We start from the raw sequence: 22,351 nt of genomic DNA on the forward strand, positions 1-22,351 counted from the left end.
TGAACCCATGGCCTCAAAACATCTAAACAGGTGTCTTACTCCTTGAACCATCCCACCAAAATAACATTTTTCAAGCCTTTTCTTTAGATGTTGTGATCAACTTCAAAATTAAGTTCCTGTAAGAATTGAACTCACAACCTCAGACACACCAACCAGATCTCTATCCTCCTGAGCTACATCATCTGATGGGTGTGGCCTCTTTCTGAGAGACTTTGACTCTTCTTCTGGCTGCTGGGCTTCAAAACTAATTGTTTTGCTTGACGATTGAACCCATGGTCTCAAAACATCTAAACAAGTGTCTTACTCCTTGAACCAACCCACCAAAATAAAATTTTTCAAGCCTTTTCTTTAGATGTTGTGATCAACTTCAAAATTAAGTTCCTATAAGAATTGAACTCACAACCTCAAAAGTTCTGGACTGTTCCTTTACTCCTTGAGCTATTGTGCTGAACACCCCTGAGCTTCATTTTTCAAGCATTTCACTCTTTTCTTAAGCTGTCAGACCTTAAAATTCATCGAGTCTTATAAGGATTGAACCAGCAACCCCAGATCTGTAAAGCAGCGCTTTAACCTGCTACGCCAGCAGTCAGACAGCTTCAGGTTCTTCCTCAGAGGTTGTGAGTCTTCCTCTGGCTGCTGGGCTTCAAAACTAATCGTTCTGTTTGACGATTGAACCCATGGCCTCAAAACATCTAAACAGGTGTCTTACTCCTTGAGTCATAACACTAAAATAATATTTTTCAAGCCTTTTCTTTAGATGTTGTGATCAACTTCAAAATTAAGTTCCTGTAACAATTGAACTCACAACCTCAGACACACCAACCGGATCTCTATCCTCCTGAGCTACATCATCTGATGGGTGTGGCCTCTTTCTGAGAGACTTTGACTCTTCTTCTGGCTGCTGGGCTTCAAAACTAATCGTTATGTTTGATGATTTAACCCACGGTCTCAAAACATCTAAACAGGTGTCTTACTCCTTCAGTCATAACACCAAAATAATATTTTTCAAGCCTTTTCCTATAAGAATTGAACTCACAACCTCAGACACACCAAGCGGGTGTCTATCCTCCTGAGCTACATCATCAGATGGGTGTGGCCTGTTTCTGAGGGACTTTGAGTCTTCCTCAGGTTGTTGCACTTCTGAACTCATGACACATGTTGAGGATCAAACCCAAAACCTTCTTAACTGTGTACTTGTTCCTTGAGCCGTTCAGTCTGACATGTTCAAGAGCTTTTGGGCTGTTTTGCTTTCTAATGTTTGTAATTCTTGTTGAGCTGAACTGCAGTCGAGATCCTTTATTTTATTTCTTGATTTAAATTATCCAAGACCTGTGTGTCGTCCGCAGACGTTAAAGAGGCCTTCAGACCGAACCAGACGGTTCAGGAAGTGTTGTTAACCACTTCCTGTAGTCCAAGTCCCGCCCCCTCCTCTATAAATCCAATTGGAACCTTCCACTTCCTGTTTGACACTCCGCTCTTCCACCTGGAGTCGACAACAAGTGGAGCACATGGAGCCAGGTCAGTGTGTCTTTTGATCATTTGATTTACCTCCAGAAACGGTTATTTAAAAACACAAAACCAGTATTTGTTTGATTTTCATGTTAAAATACAAGAATTAAAGGCGCATTAAGATTCTGAAGGAAGACGGTTGATCATTGAGTCAAACAATCAACGAGCTTTGACCGGAAGTGATCACTGAAATACAAGGTGTTTTTGTTTGTCGTGGTCGAACAGGAATGAGCACAATTTTAAAGAATGGTTTGATTTTCATTTTCTATCATAGTATCACCAAAAAAAAGAGAGACACATTTGATGCTCTTGTCTTCTTGTGTTGTTAAATTATGGAAGACTGTAACTGTCAAAAAAATTTAATTTAATTTAGTTAATTAATTTAGTTTAGGTTAAATTATTGAATAAATAAATTAACAGCTGAACTGGGTGTTTATGGAAGACTAACTGCCAAAATCAAAAATAAATTAAGTGACTTTAAATGAAAAAAAGGCTAAATTAAGTTCAAAATATGATAAATATGATGAGAAAAATAATCAATTCAGTTAATTAAATTAAGTTAATGAATTTAATTTAAATTAAGTTACATTAGTTGATTTGCAGTTTTATAAGGTTTTATCAGTAATATTTACAGAAGAAAAGCAAAAATAAATGAATAAATTAAAAACAGGCAGGTAACTGAAGAGACATTGATACAGGAAAGATCATTAATGACAATAAAATTGTATAATAGTGTATTAAACCTTCAGATTTTTGTCACAGGGTTAGGGTTACCTGTATTTATTTTAATGTTTAATGAACATTAAAATGTAGACATCCAAAATGAAATGTAAAAAAGATAAGACAGAAATAAATGACTTTGGGGAAAAAATAAATGGGGGGAAATACAAAAAGGAATTACATTTTAAAAAGTCAATAAATAAAATGAAACTTTAAAGGGGAAGATAAATAAATAGGAGAATGAATACAAATGTAATACAGAAGCTGATTAAAATAATCAATTTATGCCACATTTCATCAGTTCATGCGTAAATTTATTTTTAATATTTTTGGTGCATTTAATGGCATATTAATTTATTTATGGTGGAATCCTCCATAGTTATGGATCATAACTGACAAAAATGGATAATATTTTAACTTGATTTAACCTAATTATTAAGTCATTGAACTTCATTTTAATTCAATTCATGAACATAATTTAATTATTTTTTTTAACTTTTTTATTTAACTTAGTCTATTTATTAAGTGATTTAACTTGACTAAGTACTTTAATTATAACTTAAAACTTTAAATAACTTAATTACTTTATTATTTAAGTCATAAATACAGAAGCAAACTAAAACATAAATATCAATTTATGTCACATTTTAAAAAATAGTTAACGTCTAAATTTATTTTTTAGTATTTTTGGTGCATTGAATGGCATATTAATATATTTATTTAGATTTATTTATTTTCCTCCATATGTCCCCAGTGTGGAAGTTAAAGTTAAATTATTTAATAAATAAAATTACAGTCAGACCCACTTTTGACAGTTAAAGTCCTCCATAATTTACAGGACAGGAGGACTGAATGTTCCAGTGTTGTTTTAGCTCAAATCTTCTCTGTGACTTCAGACATATTTATTATAATAAACAGAAAATGATCAAACCATTTTTTTTTTTTACATTTGACAAAGAAAAACAGTTTGTATTTCAGTTTTAAAGTTGGAAGCTGTAGAGAAAATAACTGATCGCTGAATCACTTAATGCGCTTTTAATTTTTGTATTTTAAAATGAAAATGAAATAACTGCTTGTTTTTTTGTTTTTAAATATCTGTTTCTGAAAGGTAAATCAAATGATCAAAAGATGCACTGACTTGGCTCCATGTGTTCCACTTGTTGTCGGCTCCAGGTGGAGGAGCGGAGGACACTGAACGAACATAAAGGGGATGCACTAGAGGGACACGTGTAATTAAAAAACGCAGCGTAAAATTTCCCATAACCCCCTGCTGGTATCTCTCCAGAGGTTCGGGAGGAGACACGGTCTCCCCCCAGCCCCTCTGCAGTGAGGCTTGTGCTCCAGGAACTGGCACCGTGTCAGAATCGAACCAGGCACTACCGGCTCTAGCACGCCCAACCGACGCTAACGACCCCTCTCCGCCACCAGCGTCCCTTCACACTGAGACTAGTTCTCCGGGCGCTTTTATTTCTTCACTCTGGGGCGTTAGAGTTCAAAATTCACCGAGGACGATAAGGATCGAACACACGACCTCCAAGTCCCAATCCGTCTTCTTCCAGCTTGAGCTATTGGATCAGACACTACTGTTAGCTTTCTCTGAGGTTTTCACTTTCATCTTTGGACCATAACTTCAAAAGTCACCGCGTCTCATGAGGATTGAACCCACAACCTCGGAATGACAAGTCAGTCCTCTATCATCCTGAGCTACTCAGTCAGACGGTTGAGGTTTCTTTCTCGGAGGGTTTGAGTCTTCCTCTGGGTGTTGCACTTCAAAACTCAAAGCACTGGTTGAGGATTGAACTCACAACCTCAAAAGTTCTTGACTGTTCCTTTACTCCTTGAGCTATTGTGCTGAACACACCTGAACTTCATTTTTCAAGCATTTCACTCTTTTCTTAAGCTGTCAGCCTTCAAAATTCATTGAGTCTTATAAGGATTGAACCCCCAACCTCAGGTCTGTGAAGCAGCGCTTTAACCTGCTACGCCAGCAGTCAGACAGCTTCAGGTTCTTCCTCAGAGGTTGTGAGTCTTCCTCTGGCTGCTGGGTTTCAAAACTAATCGTTATGTTTGATGATTGAACCCATGGCCTCAAAACATCTAAACAGGTGTCTTACTCCTTGAACCAACCCACCAAAATAAAATTTTTCAAGCCTTTTCTTTAGATGTTGTGATCAACTTCAAAATTAAGTTCCTGTAAGAATTGAACTCACAACCTCAGACACACCAAGCAGGTGTCTATCTTTCTGAGCTACATCATCTGATGGGTGTGGCCTCTTTCTGAGAGACTTCGACTCTTCTTCTGGCTGCTGGGCTTCAAAACTAATTGTTTTGCTTGACGACTGAACCCACGGTCTCAAAACATCTAAACAGGTGTCTTACTCCTTGAACCAACCCACCAAAATAAAAGTTTTCAAGCCTTTTCTTTAGATGTTGTGATCAACTTCAAAATTAAGTTCCTATAAGAATTGAACTCACAACCTCAAAAGTTCTGGACTGTTCCTTTACTCCTTGAGCTATTGTGCTGAACACAGCTGAACTTCATTTTTCAAGCATTTCACTCTTTTCTTAAGCTGTCAGACTTCAAAATTCATTGAGTCTTATAAGGATTGAACCCCCAACCTCAGGTCTGTAAAGCAGCGCTTTAACCTGCTACGCCAGCAGTCAGACAGCTTCAGGTTCTTCCTCAGAGGTTGTGAGTCTTCCTCTGGCTGCTGGGTTTCAAAACTAATCGTTCTGTTTGACGATTGAACCCATGGCCTCAAAGCATCTAAACAGGTGTCTTACTCCTTGAGTCATAACACTAAAATAATATTTTTCAAGCCTTTTCTTTAGATGTTGTGATCAACTTCAAAATTAAGTTCCTGTAAGAATTGAACTCACAACCTCAGACACACCAAGCGGGTGTCTATCTTTCTGAGCTACATCATCTGATGGGTGTGGCCTCTTTCTGAGAGACTTTGACTCTTCTTCTGGCTGCTGGGCTTCAAAACTAATCGTTATGTTTGATGATTGAACCCATGGCCCCAAAACATCTAAACAGGTGTCTTACTCCTTCAGTCATAACACCAAAATAATATTTTTCAAGCCTTTTCCTATAAGAATTGAACTCACAACCTCAGACACACCAAGCGGGTGTCTATCCTCCTGAGCTACATCATCAGATGGGTGTGGCCTGTTTCTGAGGGACTTTGAGTCTTCCTCAGGTTGTTGCACTTCTGAACTCATGACACATGTTGAGGATCAAACCCTAAACCTTCTTAACTGTGTACTTGTTCCTTGAGCCGTTCAGTCTGACATGTTCAAGAGCTTTTGGGCTGTTTTGCTTTCTAATGTTTGTAATTCTTGTTGAGCTGAACTGCAGTCGAGATCCTTTATTTTATTTCTTGATTTAAATTATCCAAGACCTGTGTGTCGTCCGCAGACGTTAAAGACGCCTTCAGACTGAACCAGACGGTTCAGGAAGTGTTGTTAACCACTTCCTGTAGTCCAAGTCCCGCCCCCTCCTCTATAAATCCAATTGGAACCTTCCACTTCCTGTTTGACACTCCGCTCTTCCACCTGGAGTCGACAACAAGTGGAGCACATGGAGCCAGGTCAGTGTGTCTTTTGATCATTTGATTTACCTCCAGAAACGGTTATTTAAAAACACAAAACCAGTATTTGTTTGATTTTCATGTTAAAATACAAGAATTAAAGGCGCATTAAGATTCTGAAGGAAGACGGTTGATTGTTGAGTCAAACATTAACGAGCTTTGACCGGAAGTGATCACTGAAATACAAGGTGTTTTTGTTTGTCGTGGTCGAACAGGAATGAGCACAATTTTAAAGAATGGTTTGATTTTCATTTTCTATCATAGTATCACCAAAAGAAAGAGAGACACATTTGATGCTCTTGTCTTCTTGTGTTGTTAAATTATGGAAAACTGTAACTGTCAAAAAATTTTAATTTAATTTAGTTAATTAATTTAGTTTAGGTTAAATTATTGAATAAATAAATTAACAGCTGAACTGGGTGTTTATGGAAGACTAACTGCCAAAATCCAAAATAAATTAAGTGACTTTAAATGAAAAAAAGGCTAAATTAAGTTCAAAATATGATAAATATGATGAGAAAAATAATCAATTCAGTTAATTAAATTAAGTTAATGAATTTAATTTAAATTAAGTTACATTAGTTGATTTGCAGTTTTATAAGGTTTTATCAGTAATATTTACAGAAGAAAAGCAAAAATAAATGAATAAATTAAAAACAGGCAGGTAAGTGAAGAGACATTGATACAGGAAAGATCATTAATGACAATAAAATTGTATAATAGTGTATTAAACCTTCAGATTTTTGTCACAGGGTTAGGGTTACCTGTATTTATTTTAATGTTTAATGAACATTAAAATGTAGACATCCAAAATGAAATGTAAAAAAGATAAGACAGAAATAAATGACTTTGGGGAAAAAATAAATGGGGGGAAATACAAAAAGGAATTACATTTTAAAAAGTCAATAAATAAAATGAAACTTTAAAGGGGAAGATAAATAAATAGGAGAATGAATACAAATGTAATACAGAAGCTGATTAAAATAATCAATTTATGCCACATTTCATCAGTTCATGCGTAAATTTATTTTTAATATTTTTGGTGCATTTAATGGCATATTAATTTATTTATGGTGGAATCCTCCATAGTTATGGATCATAACTGACAAAAATGGATAATATTTTAACTTGATTTAACCTAATTATTAAGTCATTGAACTTCATTTTAATTCAATTCATGAACATAATTTAATTAACTTATTTTTAACTTAACTTTTTTATTCAACTTAGTCTATTTATTAAGTGATTTAACTTAATGAAGTACTTTAATTATAACTTAAAACTTAAATAACTTAATTACTTTATTATTTAAGTCATAAATACAGAAGCAAACTAAAACATAAATATCAATTTATGTCACATTTAAAAAAATAGTTAACGTCTAAATTTATTTGTAGTATTTTTGGTGCATTGAATGGCATATTAATATATTTATTTAGATTTATTTATTTTCCTCCATATGTCCCCAGTGTGGAAGTTAAAGTTAAATTACTTAATAAATAAAATTACAGTCAGACCCACTTTTGACAGTTAAAGTCCTCCATAATTTACAGGACAGGAGGACTGAATGTTCCAGTGTTGTTTTAGCTAAAATCTTCTCTGTGACTTCAGACATATTTATTATAATAAACAGAAAATGATCAAACCATTTTTTTTTTACATTTGACAAAGAAAAACAGTTTGTATTTCAGTTTTAAAGTTGGAAGCTGTGGAGAAAATAACTGATCGCTGAATCACTTAATGCGCTTTTAATTTTTATATTTTAAAATGAAAATGAAATAACTGCTTGTTTTTTTGTTTTTAAATATCTGTTTCTGAAAGGTAAATCAAATGATCAAAAGATGCACTGACTTGGCTCCATGTGTTCCACTTGTTGTCGGCTCCAGGTGGAGGAGCGGAGGACACTGAACGAACATAAAGGGGATGCACTAGAGGGACACGTGTAATTAAAAAACGCAGCGTAAAATTTCCCATAACCCCCTGCTGGTATCTCTCCAGAGGTTCGGGAGGAGACACGGTCTCCCCCCAGCCCCTCTGCAGTGAGGCTTGTGCTCCAGGAACTGGCACCGTGTCAGAATCGAACCAGGCACTACCGGCTCTAGCACGCCCAACCGACGCTAACGACCCCTCTCCGCCACCAGCGTCCCTTCACACTGAGACTAGTTCTCCGGGCGCTTTTATTTCTTCACTCTGGGGCGTTAGAGTTCAAAATTCACCGAGGACGATAAGGATCGAACACACGACCTCCAAGTCCCAATCCGTCTTCTTCCAGTTTGAGCTATTGGATCAGACACTACTGTCAGCTTTCTCTGAGGTTTTCACTTTCATCTTTGGACCATAACTTCAAAAGTCACCGCATCTCATGAGGATTGAACCCACAACCTCAGAATGACAAGTCAGTCCTCTATCATCCTGAGCTACTCAGTCAGACGGTTGAGGTTTCTTTCTCGGAGGGTTTGAGTCTTCCTCTGGGTGTTGCACTTCAAAACTCAAAGCACTGGTTGAGGATTGAACTCACAACCTCAAAAGTTCTGGACTGTTCCTTTACTCCTTGAGCTATTGTGCTGAACACACCTGAGCTTCATTTTTCAAGCATTTCACTCTTTTCTTAAGCTGTCAGACTTCAAAATTCATTGAGTCTTATAAGGATTGAACCCCCAACCTCAGGTCTGTGAAGCAGCGCTTTAACCTCCTACGCCAGCAGTCAGACAGCTTCAGGTTCTTCCTCAGAGGTTGTGAGTCTTCCTCTGGCTGCTGGGTTTCAAAATTAATCGTTATGTTTGATGATTGAACCCATGGCCTCAAAACATCTAAACAGGTGTCTTACTCCTTGAGTCATAACACCAAAATATCATTTTTCAAGCCTTTTCTTTAGATGTTGTGATCAACTTCAAAATTAAGTTCCTGTAAGAATTGAACTCACAACCTCAGACACACCAACCAGATCTCTATCCTCCTGAGCTACATCATCTGATGGGTGTGGCCTCTTTCTGAGAGACTTTGACTCTTCTTCTGGCTGCTGGGCTTCAAAACTAATCGTTCTGTTTGACGATTGAACCCACGGTCTCAAAACATCTAAACAAGTGTCTTACTCCTTGAACCAACCCACCAAAATAAAATTTTTCAAGCCTTTTCTTTAGATGTTGTGATCAACTTCAAAATTAAGTTCCTATAAGAATTGAACTCACAACCTCAAAAGTTCTGGACTGTCCCTTTACTCCTTGAGCTATTGTGCTGAACACAGCTGAACTTCATTTTTCAAGCATTTCACTCTTTTCTTAAGCTGTCAGACCTTAAAATTCATCGAGTCTTATAAGGATTGAACCAGCAACCCCAGATCTGTAAAGCAGCACTTTAACCTGCTACGCCAGCAGTCAGACAGCTTCAGGTTCTTCCTCAGAGGTTGTGAGTCTTCCTCTGGCTGCTGGGCTTCAAAACTAATCGTTCTGTTTGACGATTGAACCCATGGCCTCAAAACATCTAAACAGGTGTCTTACTCCTTGAGTCATAACACTAAAATAATATTTTTCAAGCCTTTTCTTTAGATGTTGTGATCAACTTCAAAATTAAGTTCCTGTAAGAATTGAACTCACAACCTCAGACACACCAACCAGATCTCTATCCTCCTGAGCTACATCATCTGATGGGTGTGGCCTCTTTCTGAGGGACTTTGACTCTTCCTCAGGTTGTTGCACTTCTGAACTCATGACACATGTTGAGGATCAAACCCAAAACCTTCTTAACTGTGTACTTGTTCCTTGAGCCGTTCAGTCTGACATGTTCAAGAGCTTTTGGGCTGTTTTGCTTTCTAATGTTTGTAATGAGGCTTGAATCCACAACCTCATAAGTGTCCAGCAATCATCTGTCATGTTGAGCTACAGAGTTTCTGTGTCTGCTTCTGAGGTTTCAGGTCCACCTCTGGGTGTTGCACTTCAAAAATGATCACATTGCTTGAGGCTCAAACACACAACCTCCAATCTTCTCAAGACTTTTTTTTTTTTACTCCTTGAACTGTTTAGTCCAATACGCAATAATCTTTCAAGCTTTTGATTATTTTCTTTATACGTCAGACTTGCTAAGTTTTGGGGCTGTTAGGCAAAAAGCCCAAATAATAATAATAATAAAATAAGTTTCCAAAACCAAAAAACTGACAAGCAGGTATTTAACAGGCAGAGCTATTTAATCAAACCTTTAGACTTCCTCTCTCGGGGCTCTTGACTGTTTCTTCTGGGTGTGGGTCTTCAAAAAGCACCTTCTTGCCTGCAGATTGAACCCTGTTGTGCCTCAACAAGGACTGAATCACAAATGACATCTCTAGCAGGCTTTTACATTTAGATTTAGCAAAAAAGCATTAATCATTTAATCATTTGTCAGGTTATGTTTGGGTTTTTGTGAGTGAATATTAAGTTTTGATCAGGCTAAAACGAATTGTACCATTAGTGCAACTAAACTAAAAGTTACAACAAGATACTGGACCATTAAAGGTTTTATCAGCCAAACCTGTGACTGTCCTGATGTTGTTGATGCTCTCAGGTCCTGATCAGACAGTATGAGGCCGCGTGATTCATGTGTGAGTTCATACACGTCTGTAAAGTCACATAAATGTCCTGACTGACTGAGTCAAAGCAGTGACTGGCAGCCAAGTTAAAATGTTCCTTGCAGAATTAAGTGCTGGTTACACAAACAAGAAAAAAAAATCTCATTGGCAGAGAACAACTCCATTACTAAGGGCCAAAAAACAAACAGCAGCTTCCCAAAGAAAATTAAAAACATTTCTTACCAAAACAAAAAAGCAGGCAGCAGGATGGCAGCAGGTACAACACTTCATTCTGTGAGGAACCTGAGGAAGACTCAAAGTCTCTCAGAAAGAGGCCACACCCATCAGATGATGTAGCTCAGGAGGATAGAGATCTGGTTGGTGTGTCTGAGGTTGTGAGTTCAATTCTTACAGGAACTTAATTTTGACGTTGATCACAACATCTAAAGAAAAGGCTTGAAAAATATTATTTTGGTGGGACGGTTCAAGGAGTAAGACACCTGTTTAGATGTTTTGAGGCCATGGGTTAAATCATCAAACATAACGATTAATTTTGAAACCCAGCAGCCAGAAGAAGAGTCAAACCCTCTGAGGAAGAACCTGAAGCTGTCTGACTGCTGGCGTAGCAGGTTAAAGCGCTGTTTTACAGATCTGGGGTTGCTGGTTCAATCCTTATAAGACTCAATGAATTTTGAAGTCTGACAGCTTAAGAAAAGAGTGAAATGCTTGAAAAATGAAGCTCAGGTGTGTTCAGCACAATAGCTCAAGGAGTAAAGGAACAAACCAGAACTTTTGAGGTTGTGAGTTCAATTCTTACAGGAACTTAATTTTGAAGTTGATCACAACATCTAAAGAAAAGGCTTGAAAAATGTTATTTTGGTGGGTTGGTTCAAGGAGTAAGACACCTGTTTAGATGTTTTGAGACCATGGGTTCAATCGTCAAGCAAAACAATTAGTTTTGAAGCCGAGCAGCCAGAAGAAGAGTCAAAGTCTCTCAGAAAGAGGCCACACCCATCAGATGATGTAGCTCAGAAAGATAGACACCCGCTTGGTGTGTCTGAGGTTGTGAGTTCAATTCTTACAGGAACTTAATTTTGAAGTTGATCACAACATCTAAAGAAAAGGCTTGAAAAATGTTATTTTGGTGGGACGGTTCAAGGAGTAAGACACCTGTTTAGATGTTTTGAGGCCATGGGTTCAATCATCAAACATAACGATTAATTTTGAAACCCAGCAGCCAGAGGAAGACTCACAACCTCTGAGGAAGAACCTGAAGCTGTCTGACTGCTGGCGTAGCAGGTTAAAGCGCTGCTTCACAGACCTGAGGTTGGGGGTTCAATCCTTATAAGACTCAATGAATTTTGAAGTCTGACAGCTTAAGAAAAGAGTGAAATGCTTGAAAAATGAAGCTCAGGTGTGTTCAGCACAATAGCTCAAGGAGTAAAGGAACAGTCCAGAACTTTTGAGGTTGTGAGTTCAATCCTCAACCAGTGCTTTGAGTTTTGAAGTGCAACACCCAGAGGAAGACTCAAACCCTCCGAGAAAGAAACCTCAACCGTCTGACTGAGTAGCTCAGGATGATAGAGGACTGACTTGTCATTCTGAGGTTGTGGGTTCAATCCTCATGAGATGCGGTGACTTTTGAAGTTATGGTCCAAAGATGAAAGTGAAAACCTCGGAGAAAGCTGACAGTAGTGTCTGATCCAATAGCTCAAGCTGGAAGAAGACGGATTGGGACTTGGAGATCGTGTGTTCGATCCTTATCGTCCTCGGTGAATTTTGAACTCTAACGCCCCAGAGTAAAGAAATAAAAGCGCCCGGAGAACTAGTCTCAGTGTGAAGGGACGCTGGTGGCGGAGAGGGGTCGTTAGCGTCGGTTGGGCGTGCTAGAGCCGGTAGTGCCTGGTTCGATTCTGACACGGTGCCAGTTCCTGGAGCACAAGCCTCACTGCAGAGGGGCTGGGGGGAGACCGTGTCTCCTCCCGAACCTCTGGAGAGATACCAGCAGGGGGTTATGGGAAATTTTACGCTGCGTTTTTTAATTACACGTGTCCCTCTAGTGCATCCCCTTTATGTTCGTTCAGTGTCCTCCGCTCCTCCACCTGGAGCCGACAACAAGTGGAACACATGGAGCCAAGTCAGTGCATCTTTTGATCATTTGATTTACCTTTCAGAAACAGATATTTAAAAACAAAAAAACAAGCAGTTATTTCATTTTCATTTTAAAATACAAAAATTAAAAGCGCATTAAGTGATTCAGCGATCAGTTATTTTCTCCACAGCTTCCAACTTTAAAACTGAAATACAAACTGTTTTTCTTTGTCAAATGTAAAAAAAAAATGGTTTGATCATTTTCTGTTTATTATAATAAATATGTCTGAAGTCACAGAGAAGATTTTAGCTAAAACAACACTGGAACATTCAGTCCTCCTGTCCTGTAAATTATGGAGGACTTTAACTGTCAAAAGTGGGTCTGACTGTAATTTTTATTTATTAAGTAATTTAACTTTAACTTCCACACTGGGGACATATGGAGGAAAATAAATAAATCTAAATAAATATATTAATATGCCATTCAATGCACCAAAAATACTACAAATAAATTTAGACATTAACTATTTTTTTAAATGTGACATAAATTGATATTTATGTTTTAGTTTGCTTCTGTATTTATGACTTAAATAATAAAGTAATTAAGTTATTTAAGTTTTAAGTTATAATTAAAGTATTTAATGAAGTTAAATCACTTAATAAATAGACTAAGTTAAATAAAAAAGTAAAAAATTGAATTAAAATGAAGTTCAATTACTTAATAATTAGGTTAAATCAAGTTAAATTATTACCCATTTTTGTCAGTTATGATCCATAACTATGGAGGATTCCACCATAAATAAATTAATATGCCATTAAATGCACCAAAAATATTAAAAATACATTTATTTATCTTCCCCTTTAAAGTTTCATTTTATTTATTGACTTTTTAAAATGTAATTCCTTTTTGTATTTCCCCCCATTTATTTTTTCCCCAAAGTCATTTATTTCCGTCTTATCTTTTTTACATTTCATTTTGCATGTCTACATTTTAATGTTCATTAAACATTAAAATAAATACAGGTAACCCTAACCCTGTGACAAAAATCTGAAGGTTTAATACACTATTATACAATTTTATTGTCATTAATGATCTTTCCTGTATCAATGTCTCTTCACTTACCTGCCTGTTTTTAATTTATTCATTTATTTTTGCTTTTCTTCTGTAAATATTATTGATAAAATCTTATAAAACTGCAAATCAACTAATGTAACTTAATTTAAATTAAATTCATTAACTTGATTTAACTTTTTTTATTTAAAGTCATTTAATTTATTTTTGATTTTGGCAGTTAGTCTTCCATAAACACCCAGTTCAGCTGTTAATTTATTTATTCAATAATTTAACCTAAACTAAATTAATTAACTAAATTAAATTAAATTTTTTTGACAGTTACAGTCTTCCATAATTCAACAACACAAGAAGACAAGAGCATCAAATGTGTCTCTTTTTTTTTTTTTGTGATACTATGATAGAAAATGAAAATCAAACCATTCTTTAAAATTGTGCTCATTCCTGTTCGACCACGACAAACAAAAACACCTTGTATTTCAGTGATCACTTCCGGTCAAAGCTCGTTGATTGTTTGACTCAACAATCAACCGTCTTCCTTCAGAATCTTAATGCGCCTTTAATTCTTGTATTTTAAAATGAAAATCAAACAAATACTGGTTTTGTGTTTTTAAATAACCGTTTCTGGAGGTAAATCAAATGATCAAAAGACACACTGACCTGGCTCCATGTGCTCCACTTGTTGTCGACTCCAGGTGGAAGAGCGGAGTGTCAAACAGGAAGTGGAAGGTTCCAATTGGATTTATAGAGGAGGGGGCGGGACTTGGACTACAGGAAGTGGTTAACAACACTTCCTGAACCGTCTGGTTCAGTCTGAAGGCCTCTTTAACGTCTGCGGACGACACACAGGTCTTGGATATTTAAATCAAGAAACAAAATAAAGGATCTCGACTGCAGTTCAGCTCAACAAGAATTACAAACATTAGAAAGCAAAACAGCCCAAAAGCTCTTGAACATGTCAGACTGAACGGCTCAAGGAACAAGTACACAGTTAAGAAGGTTTAGGGTTTGATCCTCAACATGTGTCATGAGTTCAGAAGTGCAACAACCTGAGGAAGACTCAAAGTCTCTCAGAAACAGGCCACACCCATCTGATGATGTAGCTCAGGAGGATAGACACCTGGTTGGTGTGTCTGAGGTTGTGAGTTCAATTCTTATAGGAAAAGGCTTGAAAAATATTATTTTGGTGGGATGGTTCAAGGAGTAAGACACCTGTTTAGATGTTTTGAGGCCATGGGTTCAATCGTCAAACAGAACGATTAGTTTTGAAGCCCAGCAGCCAGAAGAAGAGTCAAAGTCTCTCAGAAAGAGGCCACACCCATCAGATGATGTAGCTCAGAAAGATAGACACCTGCTTGGTGTGTCTGAGGTTGTGAGTTCAATTCTTACAGGAACTTAATTTTGAAGTTGATCACAACATCTAAAGAAAAGGCTTGAAAAATATTATTTTAGTGTTATGACTCAAGGAGTAAGACACCTGTTTAGATGCTTTGAGGCCATGGGTTCAATCGTCAAACAGAACGATTAGTTTTGAAACCCAGCAGCCAGAGGAAGACTCACAACCTCTGAGGAAGAACCTGAAGCTGTCTGACTGCTGGCGTAGCAGGTTAAAGCGCTGTTTTACAGATCTGGGGTTGCTGGTTCAATCCTTATAAGACTCGATGAATTTTGAAGTCTGACAGCTTAAGAAAAGAGTGAAATGCTTGAAAAATGAAGCTCAGGTGTGTTCAGCACAATAGCTCAAGGAGTAAAGGGACAGTCCAGAACTTTTGAGGTTGTGAGTTCAATTCTTACAGGAACTTAATTTTGAAGTTGATCACAACATCTAAAGAAAAGGCTTGAAAAATGTTATTTTGGTGGGATGGTTCAAGGAGTAAGACACCTGTTTAGATGTTTTGAGACCGTGGGTTCAGTCGTCAAGCAAAACAATTAGTTTTGAAGCCCAGCAGCCAGAAGAAGAGTCAAAGTCTCTCAGAAAGAGGCCACACCCATCTGATGATGTAGCTCAGAAAGATAGACACCCGCTTGGTGTGTCTGAGGTTGTGAGTTCAATTCTTACAGGAACTTAATTTTGAAGTTGATCACAACATCTAAAGAAAAGGCTTGAAAAATTTTATTTTGGTGGGACGGTTCAAGGAGTAAGACACCTGTTTAGATGTTTTGAGGCCATGGGTTCAATCGTAAAACATAACGATTAGTTTTGAAACCCAGCAGCCAGAGGAAGACTCACAACCTCTGAGGAAGAACCTGAAGCTGTCTGACTGCTGGCGTAGGAGGTTAAAGCGCTGCTTCACAGACCTGAGGTTGGGGGTTCAATCCTTATAAGACTCAATGAATTTTGAAGTCTGACAGCTTAAGAAAAGAGTGAAATGCTTGAAAAATGAAGCTCAGGTGTGTTCAGCACAATAGCTCAAGGAGTAAAGGGACAGTCCAGAACTTTTGAGGTTGTGAGTTCAATCATCAACCAGTGCTTTGAGTTTTGAAGTGCAACACCCAGAGGAAGACTCAAACCCTCCGAGAAAGAAACTTCAACTGTCTGACTGAGTAGCTCAGGATGATAGAGGACTGACTTGTCATTCTGAGGTTGTGGGTTCAATCCTCATGAGACGCGGTGACTTTTGAAGTTTGTGGTCCAAAGATGAAAGTGAAAACCTCAGAGAAAGCTGACAGTAGTGTCTGATCCAATAGCTCAAGCTGGAAGAAGACGGATTGGGACTTGGAGGTCGTGTGTTCGATCCTTATCGTCCTCGGTGAATTTTGAACTCTAACGCCCCAGAGTGAAGAAATAAAAGCGCCCGGAGAACTAGTCTCAGTGTGAAGGGACGCTGGTGGCGGAGAGGGGTCGTTAGCGTCGGTTGGGCGTGCTAGAGCCGGTAGTGCCTGGTTCGATTCTGACACGGTGCCAGTTCCTGGAGCACAAGCCTCACTGCAGAGGGGCTGGGGGGAGACCGTGTCTCCTCCCGAACCTCTGGAGAGATACCAGCAGGGGGTTATGGGAAATTTTACGCTGCGTTTTTTAATTACACGTGTCCCTCTAGTGCATCCCCTTTATGTTCGTTCAGTGTCCTCCGCTCCTCCACCTGGAGCCGACAACAAGTGGAACACATGGAGCCAAGTCAGTGCATCTTTTGATCATTTGATTTACCTTTCAGAAACAGATATTTAAAAACAAAAAAACAAGCAGTTATTTCATTTTCATTTTAAAATACAAAAATTAAAAGCGCATTAAGTGATTCAGCGATCAGTTATTTTCTCCACAGCTTCCAGCTTTAAAACTGAAATACAAACTGTTTTTCTTTGTCAAATGTAAAAAAAAAAAATGGTTTGATCATTTTCTGTTTATTATAATAAATATGTCTGAAGTCACAGAGAAGATTTGAGCTAAAACAACACTGGAACATTCAGTCCTCCTGTCCTGTAAATTATGGAGGACTTTAACTGTCAAAAGTGGGTCTGACTGTAATTTTATTTATTAAATAATTTAACTTTAACTTCCACACTGGGGACATATGGAGGAAAATAAATAAATCTAAATAAATATATTAATATGCCATTCAATGCACTAAAAATACTACAAATAAATTTAGACATTAACTATTTTTTTAAATGTGACATAAATTGATATTTATGTTTTAGTTTGCTTCTGTATTTATGACTTAAATAATAAAGTAATTAAGTTATTTAAGTTTTAAGTTATAATTAAAGTATTTAATGAAGTTAAATCACTTAATAAATAGACTAAGTTAAATAAAAAAGTAAAAAATTGAATTAAAATGAAGTTCAATGACTTAATAATTAGGTTAAATCAAGTTAAAATATTACCCATTTTTGTCAGTTATGATCCATAACTATGGAGGATTCCACCATAAATAAATTAATATGCCATTAAATGCACCAAAAATATTAAAAATAAATTTACGCATGAACTGATGAAATGTGGCATAAATTGATTATTTTAATCAGCTTCTGTATTACATTTGTATTCATTCTCCTATTTATTTATCTTCCCCTTTAAAGTTTCATTTTATTTATTGACTTTTTAAAATGTAATTCCTTTTTGTATTTCCCCCCATTTATTTTTTCCCCAAAGTCATTTATTTCTGTCTTACCTTTTTTTACATTTCATTTTGGATGTCTACATTTTAATGTTCATTAAACATTAAAATAAATACAGGTAACCCTAACCCTGTGACAAAAATCTGAAGGTTTAATACACTATTATACAATTTTATTGTCATTAATGATCTTTCCTGTATCAATGTCTCTTCAGTTACCTGCCTGTTTTTAATTTATTCATTTATTTTTGCTTTTCTGCTGCAAATATTACTAATAAAATCTTATAAAAACTGCAAATCAACTAATGTAACTTAATTTAAATTAAATTCATTAACTTGATTTAACTTTTTTTATTTAAAGTCATTGAATTTAATTTTTATTTTTTTTTATTTTTTAATTTATTTTTTTTATTTAAATTAAATTCATTTATTTAATTAACTGAATTGATTATTTTTCTCATTATATTTATCATATTCTGAACTTAATTTAGCCTTTTTTTCATTTAAAGTCACTTAATTTATTTTGGATTTTGGCAGTTAGTCTTCCATAAACACCTAGTTCAGCTGTTAATTTATTTATTCAATAATTTAACCTAAACTAAATTAATTAACTAAATTAAATTAAAAATTTTTGACAGTTACAGTCTTCCATAATTTAACAACACAAGAAGACAAGAGCATCAAATGTGTCTCCTTTTTTTTTGGTGATACTATGATAGAAAATGAAAATCAAACCATTCTTTAAAATTGTGCTCATTCCTGTTCGACCACGACAAACAAAAACACCTTGTATTTCAGTGATCACTTCCGGTCAAAGCTCGTTGATTGTTTGACTCAACGATCAACCGTCTTCCTTCAGAATCTTAATGCGCCTTTAATTCTTGTATTTTAACATGAAAATCAAACAAATACTGGTTTTGTGTTTTTAAATAACCGTTTCTGGAGGTAAATCAAATGATCAAAAGACACACTGACCTGGCTCCATGTGCTCCACTTGTTGTCGACTCCAGGTGGAAGAGCGGAGTGTCAAACAGGAAGTGGAAGGTTCCAATTGGATTTATAGAGGAGGGGGCGGGACTTGGACTACAGGAAGTGGTTAACAACACTTCCTGAACCGTCTGGTTCAGTCTGAAGGCCTCTTTAACGTCTGCGGACGACACACAGGTCTTGGATAATTTAAATCAAGAAATAAAATAAAGGATCTCGACTGCAGTTCAGCTCAACAAGAATTACAAACATTAGAAAGCAAAACAGCCCAAAAGCTCTTGAACATGTCAGACTGAACGGCTCAAGGAACAAGTACACAGTTAAGAAGGTTTTGGGTTTGATCCTCAACATGTGTCATGAGTTCAGAAGTGCAACAACCTGAGGAAGACTCAAAGTCCCTCAGAAACAGGCCACACCCATCTGATGATGTAGCTCAGGAGGATAGACACCTGGTTGGTGTGTCTGAGGTTGTGAGTTCAATTCTTATAGGAAAAGGCTTGAAAAATATTATTTTGGTGGGATGGTTCAAGGAGTAAGACACCTGTTTAGATGTTTTGAGGCCATGGGTTCAATTGTCAAACAGAACGATTAGTTTTGAAGCCCAGCAGCCAGAAGAAGAGTCAAAGTCTCTCAGAAAGAGGCCACACCCATCAGATGATGTAGCTCAGAAAGATAGACACCCGCTTGGTGTGTCTGAGGTTGTGAGTTCAATTCTTACAGGAACTTAATTTTGAAGTTGATCACAACATCTAAAGAAAAGGCTTGAAAAATATTATTTTGGTGTTATGACTCATGGAGTAAGACACCTGTTTAGATGTTTTGAGGTCATGGGTTCAATCGTCAAACAGAACGATTAGTTTTGAAGCCCAGCAGCCAGAGGAAGACTCAAACCCTCTGAGGAAGAACCTGAAGCTGTCTGACTGCTGGCGTAGCAGGTTAAAGTGCTGCTTTACAGATCTGGGGTTGCTGGTTCAATCCTTATAAGACTCAATGAATTTTGAAGTCTGACAGCTTAAGAAAAGAGTGAAATGCTTGAAAAATGAAGCTCAGCTGTGTTCAGCACAATAGCTCAAGGAGTAAAGGAACAGTCAAGAACTTTTGAGGTTGTGAGTTCAATTCTTACAGGAACTTAATTTTGAAGTTGATCACAACATCTAAAGAAAAAGCTTGAAAAATGTTATTTTGGTGGGTTGGTTCAAGGAGTAAGACACCTGTTTAGATGTTTTGAGGCCATGGGTTCAATCATCAAACATAACCATTGATGAAGACCCGTGAGAAGCAGCGTCGCTCTGTCCGTTCGGATAGCTCACGTTTTAAGAGGACGGTTTGGGAGCTGAAGGTTGTGGGTTCGATCCTCACAAGACTCATTGACTTTTGAAGAGCAAAGTCCAAAGAAGAAAGTGAAAACTTCTGAGGAGGAAAAGTTCATCACCTGAGACGATAGCTCAGGTTGTAAGAAGGCGGTTTGGGAGTTGGAGGTCGTGGGTTCGATCCTCACAAGGCTCAGTGACTTTTGAAGACCAAAGTTCAAAAACAAAAGTGAAAACCACTGAGGAGGAGGACTTCATCACCTGAGACTATAGCTCAGATCATAAGAAGGTGGTTTTGGAGTTGGAGGTCGTGTGTTCGATCCTTATCTCCCTCACTGAATTTTGAAGTCCAACAGCCAAAGTGAAAAGATAAAAGCGCCCGGAGAAAAGGTATAAGTGCAAAGGGATTCAGGTGGCGTTGTGGAGGTTCATTGTGGCTACGGAGCCAGCAGGCAGTTCGCTGCCTGGTTCGAACCCCCGTGGCGTCCATTTGGATCCTGGCGCGGAGGGCGGTGCGGGTCAGCAGGAGGGGACAGTGTCTCCTCCTGCGTTTCCGCAGAGATACAAACAGGGCGTTTTATTTATTTGTTCTTTATTGCAAGCTTGAAATTTTGAAAATTTTTGATTCTCCAAGTCACCCCAGTGGTGCATTCCTGCCAGACGAGAGACGACAACAGAGGACAGAGTCACTGAGAAGATTAACTAAGATGTAAGAAGATTTAATAAGATGTAAGAAGATTTAATAAGATGTAAGACGATTTAATAAGATGTGAGAAGATGTAAGAAGCTGCTGCATGGACATGTTCTCTGACACTGGACCACTAGGGGGCGTCTGCCTGAAAAATTTCAAACAGGAGTGAAAAGCAAATCTTAAAGGGCCAGTTCACCCACAGTCAAAAACACATTTCTTCCCTCTGGTCCGTAGTGCTGTTTATCCATGTAAATATTTTTGGCGAGAGATACGAGCCGTAGAGACGTCTGCCTTCTGTCCAACATAATGGGACTAAATGTCACTGGGACTGTGGTCCTTAAAGCACCAAAAAGTAGATTCTAAAAAAGAAAAATGAGTGTTTCTCTCCAAAAATCAGGAGGCAGTTACTACTATAAAAGAGTAGTTCTTAGATGAAAGTGCTCACAACAAGGTGTGTGTATTATTATTTTGTTTTTGAAATGTTGAAATGTATTTTTTGGTGCTTTGAGCGCTGAAAGCTAAGTATCATTTAGTCCCATTATAATGAAGAGAAGGCAGAAATTGCTAGGAGCGGTATCCCCAAAACTCTGCAAGTTACAGCAAAAGACTGTAGATGGATAAAAAGCACTACATGCCAGTGTAAGAAATGTATTTTTGATTTAGGGGGTGAACTGTCCCTTTAAGCAAGACTTTTAGTTAACAGAAGGATTGGCTTGAGTGTAAATTGTGTAAACTTTTCACATATGACAAGTTTAAAGGATGAGAATGTAAAATATGTCCACGTGTCGTCCTCAGAGTCACTGCCGACTGCTGACTTGAAGTAAATGTGGTTATTGAATATTGTAAAAACAAAGGTGATAAAGCCGATAATGTTTGTGGATTTGTTGCACGGTTTAATTTTAAATTGTGGCCATATTTTACAGATTGCTCCTTTAAGAAAGAGGCGTCTTAATTGAAAGCATTTTGTGTGCAGCAGTGGGTCATACTGAGAATAAATATCTCACCAGAGTGAAGACGTGGCCTCACTGGGTCGTCCTCCAAGATGCGGTCCATGGAGGCTGCGTATCTGCAAGTGTGAGATAAATAAAAGTCAGGTTATTTGAAGTGTGGTTGTGTGAGCGACTGATCCAGAGTCAGTGTGTTTCCTACAGTAGATGGTGTTGAGTACAGCACACTTCCTAGAAGCAGTGAGGGACAGCAGCACAGAGACTAAACAGAGGACTGTTGTGGACAGTTTTGTGTTTTTACTTGTTCTTTTTAATGTATTATCATTTTTCATTGTTTTTATCTGTCTTTGTAGTCGCCTTATTTCTGTAACTTTGCCTATTTGGAAAAAGTTGAAAATAAAATGTTAAAAAAACAACTTCTCAGAGTGTTAGTTATTTCTAAAGGTTGATCACCTGATTGGCTTCTAAAATTCAGATGAAAGGTTTGGATATGAAGTGAAATCAAACTCAGTACTCACAAAGATTTTAAAAGTAACTAAGTAGATTACATGTTGTAATGCCTACTTAAGTGTGAGTAAAAGTACAGACTTGAAAATGTACTGATAAAAGTACAAGTAGGCCAAAAAGGAGTTAATTAGAGTAATTAGAGTATTTGTAATGAGTTAGTTGCAGCCCTGTATTTCTATCAGGGTCAGTGACACAGCAGACAGACTTTTGTGTCCAAGTGCAAAATTTGCTTTTAAAATAATTGAATGAACTGATGTCAGATCTGATGTAAAAATCTTCTCCAGGTCAAAGAAAACATGTTTGTTTGGTTCAGACCTCAATAAATATCACAT

The 22,351-nt window shown here is 37.3% G+C and overlaps 1 long non-coding RNA gene across 1 annotated transcript in view; it reads left to right on the forward strand.

The window, feature by feature from the left end:
* LOC146304909 (uncharacterized) overlaps window positions 1-22,351 on the forward strand; it is a 53,028-nt gene that overhangs the window by 4,847 nt on the left and 25,830 nt on the right. The gene's annotated exons all lie outside the window — the stretch shown is intronic.

This window comes from Lutjanus erythropterus, chromosome 24 (assembly GCF_056507025.1).
Source record: "Lutjanus erythropterus isolate fLutEry1 chromosome 24, fLutEry1.hap2, whole genome shotgun sequence".
In the NCBI taxonomy this organism is placed as follows: domain Eukaryota; kingdom Metazoa; phylum Chordata; class Actinopteri; order Lutjaniformes; family Lutjanidae; genus Lutjanus; species Lutjanus erythropterus.